The 14322-nt window shown below is 45.5% G+C and overlaps 1 pseudogene across 1 annotated transcript in view; it reads right to left on the bottom strand.

The window, feature by feature from the left end:
• Nucleotides 1-1164: 1164 nt before the first annotated feature.
• LOC307096509 (melanoma antigen preferentially expressed in tumors-like) overlaps nucleotides 1165-14322 on the bottom strand; it is a 313827-nt pseudogene continuing 300669 nt past the window's right edge. The window contains exons 4-6 of the transcript in view: nucleotides 3790-3917; nucleotides 2846-3451; nucleotides 1165-1719 (exon numbers count right to left, since the gene is read on the bottom strand). The product of the transcript in view is annotated as a melanoma antigen preferentially expressed in tumors-like (transcript). The remainder of the gene's footprint in view (nucleotides 1720-2845; nucleotides 3452-3789; nucleotides 3918-14322) is intronic.

The raw sequence follows: 14322 nt of genomic DNA, 5'->3' as shown, positions 1-14322 counted from the left end.
TGTCCGTTGACTATGGGATCCAACAGCACAGTATGCCATCTCCATTTCACTCAGTTGTATTGCCCCTCAGCCTGGCCCTCCTTAACCCCAACTCCCCAGAGTAACCTTTACCTGTGTCATCCTAAGTGCTCTCCCGGAACTAGCTTGGGGTTGGCCAGTCTTCAGAACCAAAACCCAGGGTCTGTCACTGGCTCAGAGTTGGTTTATCACCTCCTTGATGGATGGGAAAGAAGGTCATGTGAGGAGAGTCTTCTCACATTATGACCTAGCCCCCACAAAGGGTTTCATATTCTTAGTATGGGACACAGATACTAAGCAAAGGTTTATGCCAGCTTAATGTTGTGCTGAATGTAACTGTGTTTACTGGCCACAATTAATTGAATTCAAGCAGGGGCTGGATCCAGGGGGGATGACAGGCATGGATTTGTGAGTTCAGGCCTCTGACTAGCTGGCAGGATGAGGTCCCTTTCAGTACTGGGGTCTGACTAGTGCACAGGGAAGCTCTACCATGGAGCGTCCAAAGGCCAGTGATGGAGGCTCCCAGCGGGGATGAGTGTTTGAGTCCATGGCACCTAGGAAGTTGTAGTTCAGTAGTGCTCATAGGAGGCCACTCGTTCCAGTCCCTAGGGATGCACCTTCTGTTGGCTGACCCACTGAACATTCCCAGAGGTAAGGGAGGAGATACTGGTGCCCCAGAAGAACCACCAAACCAGAAAGGATAAATGGTGATGGATCTCCTGGAACCAACCTCACCAGACTAGTGTCTGTGCATCACAGATGCTCATGCCCTCTTATTTAACCAGTAACTGCAGATGGGAGAATCGAGTTAACATGTCATAGAGGACACCAGATGGTTCACATTCAGTTCCCTTTATAACTGACATTTATTCACAACCATTCAAGCAAAGGTAATCCTTGCATCTACCTCCCAAGCCAGAATCCCACCCCGCTAGAAATTTAGGTGCATATCTCTTAACTCCTTAGGACCCATCTTCCCAAAGATACCATCTTCCCCCCTGTCAGCATTTCCCCCCACCTCTGAGTAGTTGTCTGAAACTGGCTTCTGGGTTCCTATAAGATACACTTATGTCTGGGCATCAGTGCCCAAGAGCCGAGAGTAAAGCCTATAAGATGTGCACCCAGCTAGACAGACATGTATCAGGGTTACAAAATGGGGTTTGGGTTATAGAAGATTCTAAAGCCACAGTGAGGACAGGGGTAAGCACAGAACCAGACCATGACGGGCTCCCCCAACTCCTGGAGCATATGCTTCAGCTTGGCATGCATCTGAGCAAGTCGGCCCAGGTGGATGGTGCTGCTCTTTTCCTTGTAACTCTCCAGGGGGGCAGGATACAGCAAGCATTTCAGCTTGCTTAGCCCGATGGTGTGGCGAAGCAGGTCCTCCCGGACGGTCATGCAGATGGTGTTTTCACAAAAACTTAGGGTCATGAGGTTAGAGCAGTGGCTCAGTACAGGCAGGAGGTCCATGAACTGGGGGTCCATGATCCCACACTCATCCAAGTCCAAGTCCTTCAGGGTGGGGGAGGCTCTCTCTAACAGAAATTGCAGGGGTCCAGAACTGAGGTTGGTCAGGTTGAGTCTCCTTAAATTCAGGACTTTCAGCTGGCTGTCATTCAGGTGCCGGGAGCGATGTCTCAAGTCACATTCTAAAAGCAGGCAGTTCGTGATGGACAGATCTCCAAAGGGGTCTTCAGGCAGCTGGGGAGAAATAGAGCAGTTAGGTGAGAGGGTGGACCTTGGGGGAAGAGCAATGTGAGCATGAGGCATGCCTTAAGGTAAAGAGTCCCATGTCACCAAAGTTTAAAGTCTTCCAGATGATGATCAAACCCAGGATGTTGCACAGTGAAAAGTGTGATTCATGTCAGTGCAAATTTGAGTGGAATCATTTCTCCATCTCATATCTGCTCTGTGAGGGATTCAACTGGATGAAACCTCACACTCTCCATTTGCTCATCTGTCACCAGGAGCACATCATACACCCCACCCTCATACACACAGGTGTTGTGAGCATGAATGATGGGAGGTAAAGGTGGGAAGAGCACAGAAAGGAGCTTGACCCAATATCTCAAGCAGGAAGCAACCAGTGAACTTTAGTATTTGAGACATGATCCGAAATGCCTTCAATTCGGGCTCCCTTGCATCCACAGCCTAAACTCCTATCACTCTCATCTCTTAGCCCATGAGGTTACTGGCATAGTTGGAGAAAGGGCTAATCTGGACACGGTTGGGCAACATCCAATGGGGGCTGCCACCCTGCAGGAACTTAGATCACTGCATCGTCTACAAACTACCTATCCCTTTTCATGATACCTCCCTCCAGAATCCTGCATTTACCAGGCATTCCCTTAGCAGGAGCCTTTGGCAAGCCTTGTCAGACAGGTGATTCAAAGCAGGTTTGGATTGAAAGGCTGCCATCACCAAATCGCTAAGTGTGGACCTTAACCCCTGAAACCTCACCTCTGAGGGGCTTTCCTCCCCTCACTGCCATCCTCACTTGGTTCCATTGCATAATCTTCCCTCATACACCACTTAGAAGATTCTCAAGCTACCATCACTGGCCCAAAACCCCCTTTACTTCCATTCCTAGCAAGAGTCTCTTTAATAGCATCTTTCTTAGTTCATACATCCTACATGTGTCTAGGGGGGTGTTACTTGACAACATGCAAGGGGACAGAGCAGTGAACAAGACATTGACTGTGTGGACCCTCTACTGACTCAGGCTCTCTAGCACTGCTGATGGACAGCACATAGGAGGTCCTGTCACTGGGGACTGAAATGAGAAGTGGCTCGCTCTGGTCTGCAGGGAAACCTAGCCACCCCTCACCTGAGCATCTGGTCAAGGCGACCTTTTAGGAAGGAGACATCATCCAAATAGAGCTTCTGGAGGTGGGACAGTCTGAGGAACTGAGAGGTGACCAGGTTAACACACTGCTCCTCCTGCTCCAAGGTGGTGTGAGAAGACATAAAGACGTGGGAGAGAAGGAACCGACGCAGATTGACCATCTGGCCCAGGTAAGGAGCGAACTTCCTCATAGTGGACAGCTTCCAGGTACAATTTACCTCCAAATCCTGGACAGAGTCTAGCTGCAGCATACCCAGGATGTTAATGTTTTCTTTCGACATAGCCTAAACCTTCAGCTTCTTACAGCAAAGGTGCAGCAAACCTCTCCTTTCGCTGACTTTCTTAATAAGGTAGCTGGGGGACTCATCAAGGACACCTTTCTTGAGGCAAAGGTCTACTAACACCTCCACGGGGGCTAAGGGTGGCTTTGGCCCTGCCCTTAAGCTATCCACTTTCCCCCTTTTCCTCATGGGCTGTGGGGCCTCAGGCTCCAGCAGTGAGCACACATCAGCTCTGGTTCCGGCCTACACGATCCAGAAATCCTGATGAGCTCCCCTCTGTAAATTGAGCATCTGCATTTTCCATCTCCTGCAGAGAAAATAGGATGTACACTGGAATGAATTAAGATAACAGGGAATGAGACTATGGCCTTGAGTATGGAAATCAGCTGCTCCTTGCACTACTGGGATCCTTCATGGTCCCCATTTCTGGTACCTTTAGGTGCCACCAGGAAGGGTGGACTCATGTCCCTTTGGGAACCCTCTGCATCTTCATCAGTCCTATATATGCGAAACCTGATCTCAGAATGACCACTGCAGTAGCTTCATGGCCTCCCTGAACTCTCCCTTTGGCCCTGCACTCTCCCGTATCCCAGATGTAATTGCTCAAATCGCCAGGGCCCAACCAGGCTACTGAATCCCCCTCACCTGGGTCGAGTCTCCTGGGCAAGCAGGACATCGAGCCCATCGAACTCAGCCTGCAAGATATCATGGTAAGGCTCCCTATGGTTCATCAGGGCTCCCAGAGGGAGGCAGGGGAAGGGCCAAGCCTGCACCATGGTCTTCAGGACTTTGCTGTGCTTCCTGGCCAAGGCTGCTGTGAACAGAAATGGAAGAGCTCCATAGGCAGCCACTCCACCGCAGCGATGGCCGAGGCTTCATCCCTCAGCAGGCTCTGGCATGCCGGTTCCAGGAGTCTGCATGGAGCCTGGCGGTTCATCCCAATGAAGTTGCTCTGAAAGAGATCCTGGGAGACGGTATGGACGAAGGTATCATGTCAGGCTGAGCATGAGCAATCCCGGTCCCTCTCCCATCAGAGGAACCAGCTGAGGGCCAAAGGCACTGCTCTGGCAACAACTGGAGCATTCGGCTTAAAGATGGCAATAAAATTCATCTTTCCCTTTAACTAGTGTTCGCCCAAATCTGTCAACACAAATAAGCACCCTTTAAATTTGCCCATTGCAGTCTCTAACTTCCTTCTGACTAGCAAGGATTTGTGTTTTTCAACCCTTTGGGAATAGAAACGGACTTTAGGAATTTTTAACAGTGCTATGGACCCTAGATAATGGCAAGAGCTGTCAAGCATTATTTTTATGACACTTAAGTTAATGGCTGTTTGCCTGGGCAGTTGTCACTCTGGTTAGAGATTGCTGGCAGTGTGAGGGGTTGCATTGCCTGTCAAGGGCAGGTACTGAGGTTGAAAGGTGATCTCCACCCTCAGTGGGGTCCCTGTTGGGACAGCAAACCAATCTAGGTGTGTTCCTTCTCTCTCTGTCTCTCTCTCTCTCTCTCACTTCCACTCCCTCTTCCTCCTCTTGCACTCTCTCTGTAAATCAATGGATGAATTGTGTCCCAGGTAGGATTACAAAAAAAAACCATATATATATATATATATATATATATATATATATATATATATATATATATATATTCTTTTTTTCATACACACACAAACACACGCACACACTCACACACACACACACACACACACACACACACATGAGACCCGGTGCATAAAAATTTATGCACTGGAGGGGGGGCCGGTCCCTCAGCCCGCCCTGCCCCCTCTCACAGTCCAAGATCCCTCTGGGCAGGAGGTAACCATGCAATCAGGGTAAGGTGATGCCCCATCACACCTCTGCTGCTGCCACTGCTGGCATTGCAAGCCTCGGCTGGCCCTGGTTACCTGAACCTGCAGTTGGCCCTGAGTACCTGGACAGCCACCATCCAAAGCATGCTTGCACCTGGGGCCGGCCCTGGGCGGCTGAGGGACTAAGGGGACTGGAGGTCTCCGGATGCAGGCACACAGAGCAGCCAGGCTCCATGCACCTGCCATCCCAGCAGGGCTGAGGGGACTGGGGGCCACCATCTTGGGACTGTGGATGCTGCCATCCTTGAGGGTGGGTCAGTCAACTAGCATATTTACTCCATACTGGCTGTGGGCTCCAACATCTCTGAGGACGGGGCAGTCAGTTAGCATATCCCCTCCTTATTGTCTGTGGGCTATGTGATTTTTGCGATGGTGTGAGGGTCAATTAGCATATTCCCTTTTTATTAGATAGAATACTGTATATAGAGTGTGTGTGTGTGTTTGTGTGTGTGTGTGTGTGTGCGTGTGTGTGTGTTTATATGGATATGTAGATATTTATTAGATGTTTGAAGTCAAGAATCTATCAATACATGCCCTTGCTGCTTATCTAGGCTAAATAGGGCATTTCAAAGCAGTGATCTCTTTTACACTGCACCGCAAAATTACAGTAGTTTTCCAATGGAATCTTTCCCCGACTTTTTAGCAATGTCTTAAAAAATGGAGCATTTGTTGGTTAGACACGTTCTCATTTTATGCTCTAGTTTACAAACTGCCATTCCTTGCAGATGACATGCTGTATTTTGTACATGGCATTCCCAAAACACTCCACCATAAAACTATCAGGTTTATCCAATGAATTTGGCAAAATAGCTGGATACAAAATTAACATGCAAAAATCAGTGGCATTTTTATAAAAAAAAATAATGAACTCACAGGATGAATAAATAAGAAAAAGTTTGGCTGACCCTTGCAACAAAATGATAAGATACTTATGTATAAACTGAACCAAGGAGGTTCAGTACCCGGAAAACTACAAGTGCTTGCAAAAAGAGATGCAAACAAATGGAAGCATTTACCATGTTCATAGACAGGAAGCATTAACATCTTTAACCCTTTGCACTTGCTTGCTTTTTTCTTGATTCCTTTATTCTACTCGGGATTTAATTTTTTAAATACCCCAGATTTTACAAAGCGTGGCAGTAGAATAAAAAAATGAAGTTTCTTTTCATACAAACTTATTTATTTGGATTTTTTAATATTTCAAATTATTGATACATTCAATACAATTTGACATACAAGCTGCTACCAATGCTAACCATGTCGAGTCACACTCAACATCCAAGTGCAAAAGGTTAAACTGTCCATATGACCCAAAGAAATCTGTAGATCCCAAGCAATCTCTCTGGAAATAACAATGGCTTACGTCAGAGATCTAAAATAAATACTGAAAAAATAAATAAGCAACCAAGGAAGACTGATTTTGCACAGAAATCTTGAGAAAGAAAAACAAAATTGTAGGGGTATAACAATTTTGTACTTGTACTGGATATCAAGTTATACTACAAAGCCATTACTAACAAAAGAGCCTCCTTCATTTATATATGAAGAACAGACATGCTGATCAATGGAACAGTACAGAGACTCCAGAAATCACCCAGAGCCATTAAGCTCAATTAATATTTAACAAAGGGTAAAAGGGAATACAATGAAGTGAAAACAGTGTCTTCATTTAATTGTGTTGCAAAATTTGGAAAGATATATACAGAAAAATTAAGTTAGATCACAACGTACACATATAAAAAAATAAACCCATCCTATATAATAAAAGGATAATATGTAAATGGACTGAATGGCTGAACAACACTGAAGATCAGGGGACAGATGCTTAACACAGAAGCTGCCCCCTCGGAGTCAGTGCGCTCTCACAGGGGGAGTTCTGCTCAGCCAGAAGCTGGGCTTACAGGTGGCAAATGCACTGGTGGTGCTGGTAGCCTTTCTTGCCTCCTCAACAGCACTAAGGACCCCGCGAGGGTGTCTGTCTTCTGGCTTAGGCCTGCTCCCTGGCAGGCGGACATCCCCCAAGGAGTTCTGCACTGAGAGAGGGCACAGGTCAGGCTTATTGAACTCCCCACACACAACAATGCACAAATGTCGTGCACCAGTACTCTAGGAAGGAATGAAGTCCTTAAATGTGAGTCATGAAACCATAAAAATCCTAGGTGAAGACTGAGACAGCAACATCACACTTTTCTAGCAGAGTTTTCACAGACACTTTGCCTAGGGCTAGAGAAACAAATGAAAAGCTAAACAGATGGGACTGCATTAAACTAAAAAGCTTCTGAACAGCATCAGACACAAGCATCTACATGAAAAGAGAAACTGTATGTGAAAACATATGTGCCAATAATGAATCAGATAAGGGAGCATTTTCCAAAATACATAAGGATCTCTTACAGCTTCATAAAATGAGGACAAAAAAATCCAATGCAAAAATGGGCTGAGGACCTGAATAGACACTTCTCCCAAGAGGGCATAAAAATGGCCAAGAGTCATATAAAAAAATGCTGAACATCACTAACCATCAGAGACTTGGGAATGAAAAGGACAATGATGTATCTCCTGGAACATGCAGAACTGTTATCATGAATAAATCAATAAACAGCAAGAATTGAGGGGATGCTGACTTGTGTAACCATTATTGAACACAGTGTGAAGATTCCTACGAATTTTTAAAATGGGACCACCATTTCACCCAGGGACACACGTCTAGGAATGATACCCTAAATATCCCAAAATGCCATTCAGAAAGAATATATGCACCCCTGTGTTTATGGCAGCATTCCTTACAAAAGCTGAGATATGGTAGCAGCCCCAGTACCCATCAGTAGAAGAGTTAATAAAGCAGCTGTGATATGTTTGCACAATTGGAACACTATGTAGGTGTAAAGAAGGCTCTCTTTCCCTTAGAGACAGCATGAATCCTGGAGATTATTATCTTAGGTGAACTAAGGCAGTCAGAGAAGGACAGATTTCTCATTATTGCCTGCACTTATATGTGAAATTCAATGACAAAATCACTGGACATATAAAATAGAACCATAGGCATGGAAACATGGAACAGACTGATGAAGCTCAGAGGGAAGGGGGAAGCGGTGCTGGGAATAGAATAACTAAAGAACATTTATTCATGCATACATTGTCCTGGAACAGGTGTAATAGGGTATTGAGGGGCCAGGATGAGGCTGGAACCTGCCTGAATGGGACATTGTGAGCCATATGGGGGCAGGGGGTCCAGTAATATTCTCAACAGTATTAAGGATACAAAATAAAAATACATATTTTTAAAAATGAGCTCGTGTATGTTGCTTCACTTGAATATTTGGAAGGCAGTGTGATAAAAATTATGTTCTTTGGTTTATAACTTATTTTTTGCTATGTGTCTATTTTTAACCATTTACAGCACAATGGTGGAAGTACAAAGACCTAGGAAGATGTTTGTAGGAGGCCTGGATATACGGAGCAATGGAAAAACTCTTGAAACGATATTTGGGAAATTTGGTCCCTTAAGAGAAGGTATGTCTTAGAACCAAAATGCCTACCTGCTCAGACTAAACATATAGCAAATAGTAACATTAGCCACATAGCTTTCAACTATTTTTTCTTCTTCAAAGTATTAGGAAAACTTCCTTTTCCCTGTTCAGTTGTGAAAGCACTTCTAGCAATGAGTTAAACATTTTGTTTTAGGACACCCCAAAAGCCAGAGAGGATGTTTTTGGACAGCACCCTGAGTGGAAGGGAGAGCACTTCCCACCTCCCCCTCAGTTCTTGGCATGTACATGAGAAGAAGTTCAGCAGAGTAATAGGCAGCAGCCTTGTAGTACCACAAGGAACCTTGTAAAGGAGCAAAGCTAGCAAATTTATTAAAAAGGCAATGTGGGCAAGTCTATGGAATTTCACCTTTGGTAAGGCACAAGCCAGTACTTTTAACTACCCTGGCTTGCCCAGTGAGATTCAGGGGGTTTTATAAACCCTTCATTCTATAGGTTTCAAGGTTCCTCTGCCCAGTATCTTGGACACAGACTGCATTTCAAGGTCTCCTTTTACTTGTTGTGGCTGTCTCAGAGTTGATGAGAATGTCTGACAATTTTTACCTTGGCATTTCCCAAGACTGTTGACTTATTTGCTTAGTGACTGAGATAACCTCCTCTTTCCCCCCTTCCCCAAGACAGCAAGCTGGTTTGTTTAGTAGGGAAGACAAAACTCCCCCTTCTTTCATCCCCCTTCTCCACTCATGCCTTAGTAGTTCCAGGCTGACTTAGCTATTATAGCCTCTCATGTGGGAAGAGAGGTGTTAGCCATTTGTTCTCAAATGTCCCTGTCTGGGGAAGATTAAGGTCTTACTGCAAGCTCTACAAACTGGCCAGGCTTGATTTTCTTCTCTCAGGTTCTCTATTCCACTTTCCCAGGAATCAGTCTTAGCTCCTTGCAATCCCAGATAATAAGAAGGAAAAGTAAGACATTGTGAGTTTGTTGTGGGGATAATTCATGGAATGTCATAAAATAGAATAACTGTGGCATTTATTCCCTGCAGATTTTTGGGAAGGTAATGAGGATGCAAAATGTTTTGTGTTTTCATTTTACAAAAAGTTTCAGAAGATTTAGTACTATACTGTGTCCATTATATCAAATTAAAAGGCTCTGAGAATTTCTGAAAACCTTAGATACTGAAAATCTCTAATAGGTTACATTGTATGTGACATGTGACATTTAACATTTTAAATTCCAGTACTTTTGATAAAGGATGTATAGCAAGAAACAAGTCCAGAGCCTTTGTTTTCATTACTTTTGAGAATCCTGAAGATGCTACAGATACCGCCAAAGAAATGAATGGAAAAGTAAGTATTTTAATAAAATTTAGCACTGTGGTTCAAGTAATAGTATATCCAGGTTTCCTGCTTCTCATTTTCAAAGTCCGCTAATGCCATATGAGCCATGATTATGTAGCCATCACTTTTCTTTTTGTCACACAAGTGCTGGAGTGTTGGATTGGAAGAATGTTGAGATGTCCTCTTTGCAAACAAAATACTACATTAAACCTAGTTACTTTAGTATATGAATACAAATGTAATTGGGCTTTAAGCCTGTAAGGACCTTGCTAATTTTGTACAGCCTGCCCACCCCAGAAAGACAATTACAGCAGAAATCAGGCCACTGTTGGTGAAAAGCTAATTGATGCAAACATTTCCTTAGCATAAAATAAGTCCACAAAGCAAGTTGGAACAGATGACTTCCCATTACTTTTCGGAAAAGGTCTTGAAAAGTTGCTTTGTGTAGTCCCTTTAAGCTCAAGTGGGTATTGATTTTATAAATGTATTTGTATTGATTTCAGAGAGTAAGGGAAAGGAAGAGAGAGATGGAAACATCAATGATGAGAGAGAAAATCATTGATCAGCTGCCTTCTCCTCGTCCCCCACTGGGTATTGAGCCAGCAAGTAGGGCTTGTCTCTTGACCAGGAATGGAACAGTCAACTCCAGACTCACAATTGGATGCTCAACCATCACTGAGTCATGGAAGCTGGGCTAGGTACTCATTTCTTGAAGACAGGAAATGACATGAGCAAGTAGATGGGATGTGTCATTTATAACTAATTGACCTTCCTTCCTGCACTTAAATTTTATCAGGTTAATTATTTTTAAATCATGCAACCAGACTGAATTTGTAAAAAAAAAAAAAGTGTATATATATATATATATATATATATATATATATATATATATGTGTGTGTGTATGTGTGTATGTGTGTGTTGTGTGTGTGTATATATATATACATATGTGTATATATATACATATATACACAACACACACATACACACACACACACATATATATATGTGTATATATATATATGTGTATATATATATATATACATATATATATATACACACATACATATATGTGTGTATATATATACACACACACACACACACACACACATATATATATATATATATATATATATATATATATATATATATATATATATATATACATTTTTATTTTTTAAAAATTCAGTCTGGTTGCATGATTTAAAAATAATTAACCTGATAAAATTTAGGTGCAGGAAGGAAGGTCAATTAGTCTGGTTGCATGATTTAAAAATAATTAGCCTGATAAAATTTAGATGCAGGAAGGAAGGTCAAGAGGCCCGGTGCACGAAATTCGTGCACGGAGGGCGGTTGTCCCTCAGCCCAGCCTGTACCCTCTCCAATAAGGGACCCCTCAAGGGATGTCCGACTGCCCGTTTACAGGCAGTGGGACATCCCTCTCACAATCCAGGACTGCTGGCTCCCAACTGCTTGCCTGCCTGCCTTCCTCATTGCCCCTAACCACTTCTGCCTGCCAGCCTAACCCCCCCAACCACTCAGCTGCCAGGCTGTTTGCCCCCAACTTCCCTCCTCTGCCGGCCTCGTCACCCCTAACTGCCCTCTCCTGCAGGGTTGATCACCTCCAACTGCCCTCCCTTGCAGGCCTGGTCCTTCTCAACTGCCCTCCCTTGCAGGCTGGGTGCCTCCCAACTGCCCTCTCCTGCTGGCCATCTTGTGGTGGCCATCTTGTGTCCATATGGGGGCAGCTATATTGTGTGTTGCAGTGATGATCAATCTGCATATTACTCTTTTATTACATAGGATAGAGGCCTGGTACAGGGGTGGGGGCCAGCTGGTTTGCCCTGAAGGGTGTCCCTGATCAGGTTGGGGTTCCCTTGGGGTGTGGGGCGGCCTGAGCGAGGGGCCTGTGGTGGTTTGCAGGCCGGCCACGCCCCTGGCATCCCAAGCGGAGGCCCTGGTATCTGGAATTTATTTTCCTTCTACAATTGAAACTTTGTAGCCTGGAGCAAAGGCAAGCCTGAGGCTCCCTCCGAGGCCAGCAGCCATTTCTGTTGGGGTTATAATTGAAACTTTGTTGCCTTAAGCAGGTGGGCCCAGCCAGGGTGTGCGGAAAGCTTTGCTTCCCCTGTTGCCAGCGGCAACCCTGGCCTGCTCTCTCAAGCTCTGTTCTGCTGCCATTTGTTTGAATTTGTTTACCTTCTATAACTGAAACTTTGTAGCTTGAGTGGAGGCTTAGGCCTGGGAAGGGCAGGCGGAAAGCTTAGCTTCCTCTCTTACCTAGGAAACCTTGCTCCCTCTGGCTGTAGCCATCTTGGTTTGGGTTAATTTGCACGCTCGCTCTGATTGGATGGTGGGCGTGGCTTGGGGGCGTGGCTTGGGGGTGTGTCGGAGGTATGGTCAATTTGCGTATTTGTCTATTATTAGGTAGGACATCCTGATTTAAAGTAGGGAATGAGAGTTCCTTTTATTGAGTCTTTAATGCACTAGTGAAGGAAATAGTCTTATTCTTCCTTGATCTTAAAGTCTAGCCAATGTAAGTATGTCCTATATCCTTGAAAATTGTTTGTACTTGTTGCTCAAGTATCTCTCAAAGTCACTCCATTATGGCCTGTTTTTGTGTACATATATTCTTTGGTTCTATTATATGTTCAGACATTTCCAATATATCCTACCATTATTTTAGCCTTGTTCTTTTGGATTTATTAAGACTCACTCTTCCCCAGGACAAGGAAACATATGCAGATTTCTATATCAATGACCAAAGTTTTTGCTTTTGCTACAATTTTTTAATCTTATATTTAAGTTAATTTGTGTATATACTCATCATACCATATATGAAGTTGTTGATCCTTCAGTGACTTCTAGTACATAACTCACTTATGTCCCTGTCCTTCATTTGGAGAGCTTGGTGTATGGTACTTTGAAAGAGGTCAGTACATATTGACCTGTTTACCTTTATCTTTTAGGGTTGGGTGGCAGCCAATAGTTGGATTTGGCTCATGATTTTTGTAGAGTTCAGAAGTTCAGAAATTCATTTATTTGATTTATGAAGAATAGTTGGTTTTTCCTAGGTCCTAAGCACAAGAAAATGTACTTTGGGTAGATATCATTCCTAAACTAGTATTCCTGGTGCACGGATTCCTGCCTATTGAAATGGAATTAATTGGAAGGTGGCCACAGGGCTGGAGTGGGCAAGATGGGCCAGACATGCCTTGGAGCCAACCTTCTGAGGTCACTCCTAGGTCAGCAGCACCTGGGGTGGCGCCATGGCTCAAAGGTCATGTGCAGAGTGAGCAGGGTTCCCTCTGGCCGGTGGGGTCCATAGGCCTGGCCTGTGGGTATCAGGCCAAAACTGGCTCCAACATCCCCGTAGGGTCCCAGATTGTGAGAGGGTGGTTCTTGGGTAATGCACCCCAGAATCAGGATCCCTCCTCTCTAGTTTCAGGGTGCATCGCCAGAAAATTCAGCTGCCAAGTCATGACAGCTCAGCAGCTCCTGTTTTGAGCGTCTGCACCCTTGTGGTCATTGCACATGATAGCGAACATTTGGACAATTGGATGGTCACTTAGCCTTTTATGTATCTAATAAAAGGGTAATATGCAAATTCACCATAACTCCAAGACACAAGATGGCCTCCACCTTGTGGTCAAAGATGGCTGCCCCCATGTGGACAAAAGATGGCCGCCACAAGATGGCCAGCAGGTGAGGGTAGTTGTGGGCAGTTGGGGGTGACCAAGCTAGCAAGGGAGGGCAGTTGTGGGGGACCCAGGCTTTCAGGTGAGGGCAGTTATGGTCAATCAAGCAAGCATGGAGGGCAGTTAGGGGTGACCGGGCCTGCAGATGAGGGCAGTTGAGGGAGACGAGGTCAGCAGGGGACGGCTGTTGGGCGGCGGGAAGAGGACTGCAGGGGAGGGCAGTTGGGGGGGCAGGCCTGCAGGGGAGAGCAGTTGGGGAGTGACCAGTCCTGCAGGGGAGGGTAGTTGGCAGGGGAACCAGGCCAGCAGGGAGGGTAGTTAGGGGGAAACAGGACTGCAGGGGAGGGCAGTTGGGGGGGGGGGCAGGCCTGCAAGGGAGATCAGTTTGGGGGGACCAGGCCTTCAGGGCAGGGTAGTTGGCGGGGGGACCAGGCCTGCAGTAGAGGTCAGTTGCTGGGAAAGAACCAGGCCTGCAGTAGAGGGCAGTTGGGGGGGACCAGACCTACAGTGGAGGATAGTTGGGGTGGAGCCAGGCCTTCAGGGGAGGGCAATTGTTGGCAATCAGGCCAGCAGGGGAGGGCATATGGGAGGGGGACCAGGCCTACAGTGGAGGGCAGATGGGTGTGAATAGGCCAGCAGGGGAGGCCAGTTCGGGGGTCCAGGTTTGCAGGGGAAGGCCGTTGGGGGGGGACAAGGCCTGCAGGGGAGGGCAGTTGTGGGCCATCAGGCCAGCAGGTAGAGCAGCTAGGTGTGACCTGGCCAGCAGAGGAGGGCAGTTGGGGGATACTA

The sequence above is a fragment of the Cnephaeus nilssonii genome (genome assembly GCF_951640355.1).
Source record: "Cnephaeus nilssonii genome assembly, chromosome: Y".
NCBI classification, from domain to species: Eukaryota; Metazoa; Chordata; class Mammalia; order Chiroptera; family Vespertilionidae; genus Cnephaeus; species Cnephaeus nilssonii.
This window is presented reverse-complemented; position numbering and strand designations above follow the sequence as displayed.